Source organism: Saimiri boliviensis, chromosome 8 (assembly GCF_048565385.1).
Source record: "Saimiri boliviensis isolate mSaiBol1 chromosome 8, mSaiBol1.pri, whole genome shotgun sequence".
NCBI lineage: Eukaryota > Metazoa > Chordata > Mammalia > Primates > Cebidae > Saimiri > Saimiri boliviensis.
Window position 1 is genome coordinate 126230583 of NC_133456.1, and position 13789 is coordinate 126244371.

Consider the following 13789-nt stretch of genomic DNA (forward strand, 5'->3'; position numbering starts at 1 on the left):
AAAGCAGAAAAGCACTCGGCACCCCCATTTTCCTATGCTTTCTTTGACAAAGCCAATATTTTGTAAAAATTGTTTCAACGTGTTGCAGAAATTCATTACGTTTGCTGGTACTCAAAAAGGTGCATGTGGAATAAACATGGTAGTTCACAAAATAAATGAAAAGCCACCCAAGAATATGCCTTCATTTATAATCTCGGTCACTGTCTTTTCATTAAAGAGTTCACTATTATTAATAGTTAAAAGTTAACTTTTCAAGATCATTTGAATAATGATAAACATACCTGACTGAGATCAATGAACTTACTAGACAGATTAAACAGTTACGAGACCCTCAGATTCTCCAAACACAATGGCAGAGACACAGTCTCTGGCACCTAGTAGAAGCTCTGTAAATGTTTTGCTAATTCAAGTAAAATCATGCCTAGGACTCTCTGGAGTAATACGTTCCCAAATACAACTAAGTAAAATGTATTTAGAAGTTTATACGTATAATTTTTGCATACATATAATTTGTTAGGTTTATCTTTTCTATTACATAAATTTGACAATGGTGATTTTATTGTTAACTTTTTTCCAAGGTAATTCTTAGGTTCACATATTGTGAACTTAAGCCACTTATATTAGGACAGGAAGTCCAATGCTAGAGAAAATTTTTATATTTTCAATCATGTTATTTGAGAGACTCATAGTAGAAACATATATCCCATCAACAGGAACAACAATCAACAAAATGAATATGCAAGAGTTACAGGTTCAAGATACAATGTAAAACAATATATTAAATCCTTGAAGAGACACTAAGAGAAGGCAAAGCAGGCAGTAAGGTCCAATTGACATTTCCTCTGCAAACCTACGAGAAGTAGAAACGAAGGGCACCAAGCTTTTCTACGGGTCATATCTGTGCTCTATGCTTTCTGGATGGTGAAGCTCTACAGGAAGCCAGGCTATTTGATTGATGATGCTGTGTCTTGAGAGGCTCTCATAAGTACTTCTTAGTCATCTATCTCCTTTAAGCATCAGCACATAATACATTTCAAAGGTTAACCAGCATCTTAAACCTGCCTGAGAACTGCACTTGGAATGTAAACACGAACTCCCAAAACTATGCTTTTCCAATGGGAGTGGGGGCAGGGAGGAGAGAAAATGTGCTTGTTTATAAACCAGATGTGGGACATAAAATAATCTTAAACATTACAGACCTTTTTTTCAGGATTCATTAATAATTTAAGCACTACTGAAATGCCACCAAGATGTATCACCAGTTGAAACACCTATGTTGCACTATGAAACAGCCACATAAATGAAATACCCCAAACTACAATGATAAAACAGTCACTGATAATTTGCGCCATGTTCCCACAGTGGCCATTATCGGGCACCCAAGAGCATGGAGAATATTATTTCATGAAGTTACATATGTTGTCAAGTTTGGATGGAAATATTCACTGCCCTGAGGCTGAGCTGCAGTTGCTGCGGAACCTCAACTTATGATTTTCCCAACTTTGGATGTGTAAATTATCAGCTCCTACATGGTTTTATTCTGTTGTGTGGTACTTTTTTTAAGCTGTGGCTGAATGCAGTTACTTTCAGCAAGAACTATACACTGAATTCCATTATAATCACAGTAAATAAAGCTGTTATTATATATGTCAAATCAATATTTGAGAACTATATAGTATTGGCCAGGTAAGGTGGCTCACACCTATAATCTCAGCACTTTCAGAGGCTGAGGTGAGAGGACCGCTTGAACCCAGGAGTTCAAAACCAATATGGGCAACATGGTGAGAGCTCACCTTTATTTTTATTTATTTATTTATTTTTAAAGTAAAAAACCATAGAACTATACAGCTCAATTTAAACTAAACAGTGCCGAAGAACTTTCAGATGAGACAATACAGCTGGTTTTTTTTTCCTTTTTCCTCTCTCCATTTCATAGCAGAGTACCAATTTTACAGCATTATGCAAGTTATGTACCTTTCTATGTTTATTTTTTATTTTTTATTTTTTTTTAAAGACGGGGTTTCACCATGTTGGTCAGGCTGGTCTTGAACTCCCAACCTCAGGTGGTCCACCCGCCTTGGATTCCAAAGTGCTTGGATTACAAGCGTGAGCCACTACGCCTGGCCCCTTTCTATATTTCTATACCTTCTTCTGTAAAATATGAACAATAAAAACATCTTTCTTGGCTGGGCTTAGTGGCTCACACCTGTAACCCCAGAAATTTAGAAGGCTGATGCAGAGAATGGCTTAACACCAGGAATTCAAGACCAACCTGGGCAACACAGCAAGACTTGGTCTCCACAGGAAAAAAAAAAAAAAAAAAAAAAAAAAAAAAAAAAAAAAAAAAAAAAAAAGCTAGCTGAGATAGTGTGCACCTGTAGTCCCACCTACTGGGAAGGCTGAAGCAAGAAGACTGTTTGAGCCCGGCAGTTCAAGACTGCAGTGAGCTATGACCATGTCACTGCATTTCAGCCTGGGCGACAGAATGAGACTCCACTTCTCTTTCTCTCTCTCTCTCTCTCTCTCTCTCTCTCTCTCTCTCTCTCTCTCACACACACACACACACACGTTTAAAAACTCCTGAGAGAATTAGTAAGAAAATCCACATCACAAGCATTACATGGTACCTGACACACAGTAATTACCCAACAAATGGTAATTTATAAGCATTATTGAAGACATAAATAGATAATACATAATACAGAGAACATATCTTGATAAATCTTTTAGGGCAGTTATATACAAATGGAAGACATTTTAAGAGTATATACATGTATTGATGATCTATTTATACAATCTGCTCTGTAAAATGATTTAAAATGAAACACAGTACCCACTTAATCAAATAAAAAACATATTATTTATAATTCAGAAACTTGCTGATACCTGATATTTACTGTGCTTTGCTGTATATGAGATATTTTCATTGGAAAATGTCTTTAGGGTGAGTAAAGAAACCAAGAAAAGGATACCTAAATGCTATATACAATCAAGTAAACGGCAAGAAGAGGAAAACACTATGGGGTGGTACTTGAAGACATTTTCAGAGAGAAAGCAGATGTGAAAAAAGTAGGAGGGCTCTACGATTTTTACCCTACCTGAAAGCCACAGCTTTATCAATGCTGGCAGAAGACACAAGACTCCAGGGTCTGAGACAAAGAACTATTCACAACTTGTAGTCACACCATTAGCCAGAGAATTATCCTTTTATGCACTGGTTACTCAGCTAAGATTCTCACAAGGTGATATGAAGAGGATCCAGTGACACTGGGACACACAGAACAACCCTAGGCTTAGGGAACCCCAACCTTTTATACAGACAGGAAGTATCCTTGCAGATCCTCTGCTGTCAGAGGAGATCCTATGCCTATCGTGCTCTACAAACATCCTTCAAAAGATTGTCCACAACAAAGGCATCTGTTCTCTGTTTTTTTTTTAAACACCTCTTCCTCTTAGACAAGGCATCTGTACAAAATCCAAGAGAACCAAGAGGAGTTATCTTCAAAAAGCAGAGTTTAATTGAAGGATTGACCAACGATAGCATGCAGATGACTGCTAGCAGACTAAAATTAGGAATATTAACAAATGCCCTATGATAACAATGCCTTCTGAATAGCGATATTAAATTCTACTAAAACTCTGCTATACTGAAAACAAAAATTCAGTGTAGAACTACATGTTCAACCAAACAAAAGATCAAGCGTGAAAAATGAAAGGGATTTTGAGACATGCAAGGAAGATCTTTACTTCCTTCATATGAACACTTTCTTACAAAGCTCTGTTTGGATGTGCTCTGGCAAAATCCAGAAAGCTCAATAAAAAATCAGTCAGAACCCAAAGAAGGTCCTAGAACACAGGAGAAAAGGCAGTTTAAGGAAGCAGAAACCACTTCAGATTAGAGCAGGATAATGGAGAGGTCTAGTAAGTACATCTCCATAAGAAAAAAAAGAAACTAATAATGGGTTTGATATTGTTCTAAAAGTTCTTTCATTCTCCTTTACGTTTTCTCTTTTTTTGACCTGGGGTCTTCTATTTTACCCACTTCTGACTTTAGACTCCTAGGGTCAAGCAATCCTCCACGTTAGGCCTCCCAAGTAACTGCGACTACAAGTGTGTACCTCTTCACTGGGCTCAGGTCTGATATTTTTCAATATTTGAGAAATGAAAGGCATCTTGACAGATCTGACACAGAATGCAGGGGAAAAATAAAAAATATATACAGAGAAACAAAGCAACATTAAAAAAATAGCTTTAGGAGAAAAAAAATCTGTAAAAGAGGAAATACAATCAGAGTACCCTTGTGGTTATCCAGTGAGCAACTGTTACATTGCCATGTGCTATGACACTGCTATTGACTGAACTTACACTTCCGATGTAACAGCACTGAGAGGATAGGAACAAGAAACGAGAAGCAGTATGAAAGGAACAACTCTCATCTTCCATATGGCAAGTCAACAGATGTCAGTAACTGGTAATCAGGAAAGAGCAACACAAATACATGATTTAGAAACATAGAAGTAAATATCAGAGCAGACATTTAGGGAGAAAGACTGGAAGAGCAGGAAGAGGGACGCAGTGAGGCTGTTCGTTTTTATTGTAAGTCTTTTAGCATTATGTCTTTATTTTTATTCTGAAATGCCTGCCAAGGAGGTGAAGAGGCTTCTTGGTTCCAAATAACACGCAGACTCTCAAGGGCCCCACAGGCTGCCTGGCACTGGACTGACAATGCAGGGTGGGAGGCAGGAGACCCCACCTGGCAGCAAGGCGGCATCACGCCTTGTTTTCAGGAGGAGTGTGCACCTAGCAGTCCTCACAGCTGTGCAGGAGCCATTCTCTTGGGGTCCCTGGTAGACAGCTCAGGCTTAGGGACTCGTTTCAGGAGGTTGCAAGTGCTACCAGGACTGAAAAGCCTCATGCCCCAGGGAAGCCCAGCGTCTCTTGGAAAAATGCCACAGGCTTAAGTTGCTTTTCTCAGATATTTATAGTTTTTCAAGTCTTGATAAGATTTACCAATCAGTGGTTACTTCTGGTATAAGGGCAGTTGACATACTATCTTTAAAAAATAACTAAAATTTAACTTCTCATGCAGAAATCAGAAAAGAGCCAGACACAGTGGTGTGCTCCTATAGTCTAAGCTACTCGGGACACTGAGGCAGGAGGATCACTTGAGCCCAGGGAGTTCGAGTCTGTGGTGAGTTGTTTGTACAACTGCACTCCAGCCTGGACAACAGCGTGAGACCTTATGTCTGAAAAAAACAGGAAGAAAAAAAAAAATCCAAAAACTGAAGTGATCCTACTACAAAGACATAGAGGACTTATAACTAGAACACTTGAGACTAGAATCCTGCCCCATCTCTCATCACAGAAAGTAGAAACACGAATGTTTATAAAACAAGAAAAACAACCACACTGTCTAATTCAGAGGAACACAATAAAACTTAATCTAGAAACCAGCCATCTGCTTATCTACAAATTCTGAAGTCCAAAAAGTAAATATTTTGGATATTTATCACTTGAAAGAAAAGCCTATTAATTTTTTTTTTTTTTTTTTTTTTTTTTTTTTTGAGATGGAGTTTCGCTCTTGTTACCCAGGCTGGAGTGCAATGGCGCGATCTCGGCTCACCGCAACCTCCGCTTCCTGGGTTCAGGCAATTCTCCTGCCTCGGCCTCCTGAGTAGCTGGGATTACAGGCATGCGCCACCATGCCCAGCTAATTTTTTGTGTATTTTTAGTAGAGACGGGGTTTCACCATGTTGACCAGGATGGTCTCGATCTCTCGACCTCGTGATCCACCTGCCTCGGCCTCCCAAAGTGCTGGGATCACAGGCTTGAGCCACCGCACCTGGCCGCCTATTAATTTTAAGACATATTTATCATTTTAAAAATGTTCTATAAAAAATAAAATTATACTTCCCTACCTAAATTTCCTATATATCTATCTTTGATTTTTATATTTAGGAAGCGCAGAAATAACAAAAATTCTCATGGTACAATGTACAGTATTTTCTGTCAAGTGTTTTTTAAAAAAATTCTTCTTAACAGCAAAATATTTTAATCAATTCAAATACATCACTACAAAAAACAATTAAATGTTCTTTTCATACTTTTTAGAATGCCTCCATGCTTTCACTAACTTAGTGAGAGACATGTTAACTATTAGTGAGCCACAGTATCCTAGAGAAAATATTTATTAGGATGTTGACAGAGTAAATTAAAGCACTTTTTCTTTGGATTACACTTAGTGAAAAATAATTACAAAGGGAATCTGTTTCCACGTCTCCTAAGTATCACAAATAAGATTCCAGAAGGCATTTGTGTTAATCTCCCAACTACTTGATTAACTGGCCAAATCACCAGGAAAACGTAATTTCCCATTATACATGGAAAACAATTGAAAACATCTGTGGGAGAGAGGTCTTCACAATTAAAAATGATAAATCTATAGCAACCTTCCAAAAAAACAAAATAAGGAAATGTGTAACACAATTTAAATTCATGATCATTATATTCTGCCAGAATAAAAACATTCATAAAACAAAAACTCCAAATACTTTTAAGAAAAGAAAACACAAGATATAATAAGAACAATATACAGCAATGAGATCTTTTAAAATTAAAAATATTCCCTTGTATAGGGAAATTAATAGTTGTTATGCTTTTCGACAAAGTCCAGTTCCTTCTAATACAAACTGTGCTCTTCTGAAAAAAAATGAACACTAAATTATTCAGGATTCTCTGAAGAATTATTCAGCACCTGTGATATAATTACTGTATATGAGCTTCATCCCCTCAATCAGACTCCTACTATTCTTATCTCAAGCTAATACTGATCAAATGTAGTATTTAACATAGTCCATGAAATTTCCATTTCCCAGAGAAATGAAAAGCCTCCTGTCTTGAAACATACACAGCATGACTCCACACAACCAAAGGCAAAAGAAGAACAGATGGTGCTGATTTATGAAAGCTATCTAACCACAGAGAACAACAAAAAGTATGCATCACTGCAACAGTTCCACATATGATGGAATCTTAAAATGCAGTTCCAATATGTAAGTCTTCTCATTGATTATTAGGATTCCAGAGCATGAAGGAATCTTCCTGGAAGACACTTAGTCCAATATCTAACAGGACGCTGCAATCTGTCTTCACATTCTTCTTCCATTTTGCCTGTCATCAATGATTCACAAAAGAAGATTTACATATTGATGCCTACTAAGAATCACTGACTCTAAAAACTAGTCCCAGCACCCCACCTGCCATCATCTGCCATACTCCTATACATATTTATCCCAAACAGATGACCACTCAAGCAGATGCCACCATGCCACGAACACTGGCACTGCCTGTTTTGCACAAAGTGCTCTGTACTCTCCAGGTTTCTGCCACCACACACTAGTGACCAAGTGGCCACCCTCTAGTTGACAAGATTTTATTCAGACCAATCTTTTTTCAGAAGTGGCTTGCTTACCAGAAAAACACTTTTCTTTTGAACATTCCTGAAAATATACCGTAACTTACAGACTGTTGAAATCTATGGATTCTGTGATCTGACCAATCTTGCCTTCTAACATTAACATTCTAATCCTCATTGAAGTGACACTTTAAAATGTTTTATTTTTGAGGTAACATAAGTAATACACAGGTATGTAAACTATATCTACATATTCAAAGGTATATTATAAGACTATGAAAAACTATTTTCATTCAAAAAGATCAATTTCTCCATGGCTTTAAAATGCTTTTGTTTGTGTTACGTGGGTGTGTGTTTTTTGTTTTTATAGAGATAGGATCTCACTCTGTCACCCAGGCTGGGGTGCAGGGGGTGATCATGTCTCACTGCAATTTCAAACTCCTGGCCTCAAGTATTCTTCCCGCCTCAACCTCCCAAAGTGCTGGCTTTACAGGCATAAGCCACCACAGGAGGCCTAAAACTGTTTTTAAAATTTGGCAGGGCACAGTGGCTCACGCCTGTAATCCCAGCACTTTGGGAGGCTGAGGTGGGCAGATCACCTGACGTCAGGAGTTTGAGACCAGCCTGGCCAACATGATAAAACCCGATATTTAATACAAAAATTAGCCAGGAGTGGTGGCAGGCACCTGTAATCCCAGCTACTCAGGAGGCTGAGGCAAGAGAATGGCTTGAACCCGGGAGGTGGAGGTTGCAGTGAGCTGAGATAGTGCCATCGCACTCCAGCCTAGGGAACAAGAGTGACACTTCATCTCTAAATAAATAAATAAAAAGTGGCAGGTTGCAGTGGCTCACACCTGTAATCCCAGCATTTTGGGAGACCAAGTCAGGTGGATCACATGAGGTCGGGAGTTTGAGAACAGCCTGGTCAACATGGATGGCAAAACCCCGTCTCTACTGAAAATACAAAAATTAGCCAGGTGTGGTGCTGGACACCTGAAGTCCCAGCTACTCAGGAGGCTGAGGCAGGAGAATCGCTTGAACCCAGAAGGCGGAGTTTGAAGTGAGCTGAGATCCTGCCACTGCACTCCAACCTGAGCAAGAGAGTGAGACTGTGTCTCAAAATAAATAAACAAAATGAGATAAAATTAAAATTGACTGAGGTCTACTAAGATGTACTAAGGCTGGAACTACAATAATTTTTATATCAATTTTTATTTAGATCAACAGTAAGCTAGACAAATATTCTCTTGCAAGTGATACGTGCAAATCATATCTTAAAAAGGCTAAAACCTAACAAATTTTTAAAATAATACCAAAACACAAAAATGATCATTGTTAGTATATACTGAGGGCTTCCTAGGCACCACTTAGTTCTTTGGTCTTCTATACGACCTCAATGTAATCCTCAATACAACCCTTAAAAGTATTTTAATAAACAAAACATACGGGACTTTCAATGAATTAAGTGTGTACTGAGGCTCTTTCCAAACATAACCACATGACAGGTTCCCAAGGATTTGGGCACTTTACAGTAGGGATAACAGAGCTGTGCTGCTGACATGCAAAATGTTTTTTAATAAGGGTTACAGAGCCTGAGTGGGAGGCCAGCCTCTGCCATGTCCCAGTCACGGCACTAAGCAGTAGTTTTCCTAATCTGAATAAAGGAAATACGTTTAGCTTATAAGTCTGCTCTAATAGATTCATAGATGTCACGACTTGCAAAACCCCTTACACATAACTTTACTAATCTACAATGCATCGCAAACTACAATCTTTCATGTAATCCTCACAAGACAGGCATTCTAGTTTTCGAGAAATTAGGCCTAGAAAAGAGTTTATATTGTTAGAGCTGGGATTTGAAAGTTGCATCAAGGACTATGGGGTTCTTTATTTTCACCTTTTTTTTTTTTTTAACCCTACTTGACTCGTGGAAGAGTGATCCAAAATTATTAAGAAGTGAATGTAACCCAAGCCAACTAGTTAATGTCAGGGCCATGATCCATGAGAAAATTTTAAAAACTAAAAGTTATGTTATTAAAAACCATTAAACTCTAAACATTCTCACTTCATACATGAAGTGAGAATTCCTATCTTTTAAGACAGAAACGTATAAATAATGAATATCAAGTGTTATTCAAGGAAAATATTACCCAAGGTTATTTCTGGATGACAGGATTACAACTGATTTTTACTGTCTTTATAAGTAAGTATTCTGGACAATGAGCATAAATTCTTTTTAAAATAAAGGATATGGGCTGGGTGCAGTGGTTCACGCCTGTAATACTAGCCCTTTGGTAGGCCAAGGCAGCAGAGTAGTTGAACTCAGGGATTCAAATCCAGGTCTGGGCAACATGAGGAAGCCCCATCTCTACTAAAAATACAAAAAATTAGCTGGGCGTGGTGGCAGGTACCTGTAGTCTCAGTACTCAGGAGGCTGAGGCGGGAGAATAACCTGAACCCAGGAGGCACCCCAGCCTGGGTGACAGAGCGAGACTCTGTTCCCAAAATAAATAAGTAAATAATAAATAAAAGATATTTTTACTGTTTTTTTAAAGCTTACAATACTTTCATACACTACATTTTATACATATATGTTGCTGTATTATAATTTCTCTAAAAAGTGACTTTGCTAAGACACAAGGGCCTAGAAAGAAAGCAGAACATTCGGGAATCCAAAGGTAGGACTGTTCACTGATATCAGTATATGTCATACTTAATCAGTTTTAGAAATCATGCAGAGAGATTTATCAAACGTCAATGTCCCAGCCTAGTATTCTGAACGGCAAAAAAGCTTGAGATGACAAAGAGACAAACATTGGCTAAAATATTCATCAAACATATTAGACAACTGGAATAAATTTCTTCTTTTTTTTCTTTTTGAGATGGAGTTTTGCTCTTGTTGCCCAGGCTGGAGTGCAATGTTGCTATCTCGGCTCACCGCAACCTCTGCCTCCTGGGTTCAAGCAATTCTCCTGCCTCAGCCTCCAGAGTAGCTGGGATAACACGCATGTGCTACCACATCCAGCTAATTTTGTATTTTTAATAGAGACAAAGTTTCTCCATGTTGGTCAGTCTGGTCTCAAACTCCTGACCTCAAGTGATCTACCCACCTCGGCCTCCCAAAGTGCTGGTATTACAGGTGTGAACCACCACTCCCAGATGATAAATTTCATTTAAACAGATCAAACAGGGCCAGGTACGATAGCTCATGCATGTAATCCTAACACTTTGGGAGGCCAAGGTCGGTGGATTGCTTGATCCCAGGAGTTCAAGACTAACCTGGGTAACATAGTAAGATGCTATATATAAAAATAGTAATAATAGTTTTTTTTTTTTTTTTTTTTTGAGATGGAGTTTCACTCTTGTTACCCAGGCTGGAGTGCAATGGCGCGATCTCGGCTCACCGCAACCTCCGCCTCCTGGGTTCAGGCAATTCTTCTGCCTCAGCCTCCTGAGTAGCTGGGATTACAGGCACGCGCCACCACGCCCAGCTAATTTTTTTTGTATTTTTAGTAGAGACGGGGTTTCACCATGCTGACCAGGTTGGTCTCGAACTCTCGACCTTGTGATCCACCCACCTCGGCCTCCCAAAGTGCTGGGATTACAGGCTTGAGCCACCACGCCCGGCATAATAATTTTTTTAATTAAAATTAAAGAGAAGAAGGAAGAGTCACAGGGTAAGTTTATCAGCAGTTCTTGGTCCAAAAAAACATAAAATGGCTTTCAACAAGAACTAAGATTGATATTTTCCCATAGTTTTCCCTAATAATAAATATTTTGCGACTACTAATCATAAAGGGCTTGTTAAGAAAATAGCAAGAAAAAATTCTACAGTTTCCAATGTCCTATACCTCATTATCTTAAAGTGTTAATGAACGAGAACACATGAGTAGGGCCAGGCACAGCGGCTCACCCCTGTAATCCAAGCCCTTTGGGAGGCTGAGGTATGTGGATCACTTGAGGTCAACAGTTTGAGCCTGGCCAACATAGCGAAACTCCATCTCTACTAAAAAATATAAAAATTAGCCGGGCGTGGTGGTGCATGCCTGTAATCCCAGCTACTCAGGAGGCTGAGGCAGGCAGAAGAGGCTGCAGTGAGTGGAGATGGTTTTTAACTTTAACCAAGGAGGTGGAGGCTACAGTGAGTGGAGATCATGCAACTGCATTCTACTGTGGGCAACAGTGAGACTCCAGCTCCAAAAAAAAAAGAAACCATGGGTAATATAACAAAATCCATTTATGTAAACATATATTAGGATTTTCACTGGTTTATCACATTTCAATACAACATAATAATTTAGTAGAATTTTTTTTTTCATCTTGCTATCACTCAATGTCCTAGTTGAACTGAATGAAGTAAAATCTAGGTGATAGATTTCTCAAGGATAAACAGACTGTATTATCCCTAATAAAATGAATCTTAATAGATGTTTGACACAAGATGTACAGCAATAATGATTCATTTGAATACTTAATTTTAGATTATGGTTTTAAATGTTTGTCATAATATTGAACATTAACATTAATAAAACTCATTAGCTATGTATTTGTTGCATTGTCCTTAATTCCCAGAATATGATACGAGTGTGAAACAAAAATTAAGACACAAACAAATACAATAATTTAAACTATTAAGCATGTTATATTTGATATGGCAGCTAAGCAGGGTACTAAAAAGCATGGATTTTGCATGCAGAATCATTTTGACAAGTTACTTCACTGTGCCTCAGTTTACTCATTTATAAACTGGGGAAAACAATAATGTCTCTCTCACAGAGTTTGCATAAAAATCAAACAAGCTACTTAAAGTACTCAGAAAACTGTCTTGTAACTATAAGGGCTAACTAGGTGCCCAACACCTCTAGACAAATTTTAAAAAAAAAAGAAAATGGGAATTTGATTGATAACATATTTGTTTTTAAAAATAAGTGTCCAAGGCTGGGCGCGGTGGCTCAAGCCTGTAATCCCAGCACTTTGGGAGGCCGAGGCGGGTGGATCACGAGGTCAAGAGATCGAGACCATCCTGGTCAACATGGTGAAACCCCGTCTCTACTTAAAAAAAAAAAAAAATACAAAACATTAGCTGGGCATGGTGGTGCGTGCCTGTAATCCCAGCTACTCAGGAGGCTGAGGCAGGAGAATTGCCTAAACCCAGGAGGCGGAGGTTGCAGTGAGCCGAGATCGCGCCATTGCACTCCAGCCTGGGTAACAAGAGCAAAAACTCTGTCCAAAAAAAAAAAAAAAAGTGTCTTTCATCTTCCGTGGCAAAAAAAGTTTGGTTAGAGTGATTAAAGAACACCATGCTTTCAGGACACTGTTGTACTGATGTGGGATGATTCCTGTCTTTTGTTCTTACCTTTGGTGTTTACTTCCAGTTTTTGGAGATCATATAGGTTTTTCTTTTTTTACATAGTAATAATAAGATACAAATAATGTATCATTTTATTGCAATCATTAGAGAAACAATTTTTAACAATTCAAAATTCTATCAGGTAAATATATCATCATTTCACAATTCACTCATCAAAGAACATTTTAACTCATAACTGACAGATTTCTAGATAAGATTTTAATATTCAGGATTCACTTATTTGAAGGAAGTCTATAACATAATGTTTCAAATGGCATGTTCATTTTAAGATACCCAGTATCAAACTACTTTCTAAAATGACTGAGCCAATTGATATCATTACCAGCCTCACAGTAAACTGTTCATTTCACAGCTTTTATTTTCTGTGTGGGAAGACAACTGTCCATTTGTCGCTTGCAAATTTGCGTGTCTTGCAAACAGAGGCACTGGTTGCTTTTGTTCTGGACTTGCTTTTCAAAGATATCTGTACAGAGATAAGCCCTGGGAGACAGTGACAGTGTCTCCCTCCAGAGCCAAGGGGAGTGACTCTTGCTTACTGCCATTAAAAGATCCCTCAGCTAAGAGTCCTTCCCTGTAACATTCCCACAGAGCGTGCAGGCATCCGTCGGGGCCCAACGGCATCACTTCCATAGGTCTAGGGAGTAAGGAGAACTGAACCAAATATGCTGATGCTTAGGTTGCATGCTGTACTAAGAGTAACAAAATTCCTCATCTCTGAACTAGGAGCCTCGTGTCTTCTGCCAGCAACCATGAAACTGAGGCAGGTTAACTGTTAGCTTGCAAGTAGGATAAAATCTTAGATCTTTCTCAGTTATTAGCCAGCTGCTCTAATAGAGATGGGGAGGAGGGAGACAGATATAGACAAAAAGACACACACAGTCCTTACTCCCTTAAATCTGATTAGCAAAAAGTCTTGCTGCTATTCTAGCTGGAATTTAAGATTGAAAGTAAGATTAACGACATCATAGTGAAAGTTAAGTTTATATGTCAACTTGACTGGGTTC

The 13789-nt window shown here is 38.5% G+C and overlaps 1 protein-coding gene across 25 annotated transcripts in view; it reads right to left on the reverse strand.

Moving 5' to 3' along the window:
• PARD3 (par-3 family cell polarity regulator) overlaps window positions 1-13789 on the reverse strand; it is an 838158-nt gene that overhangs the window by 413717 nt on the left and 410652 nt on the right. The window lies entirely within an intron of this gene.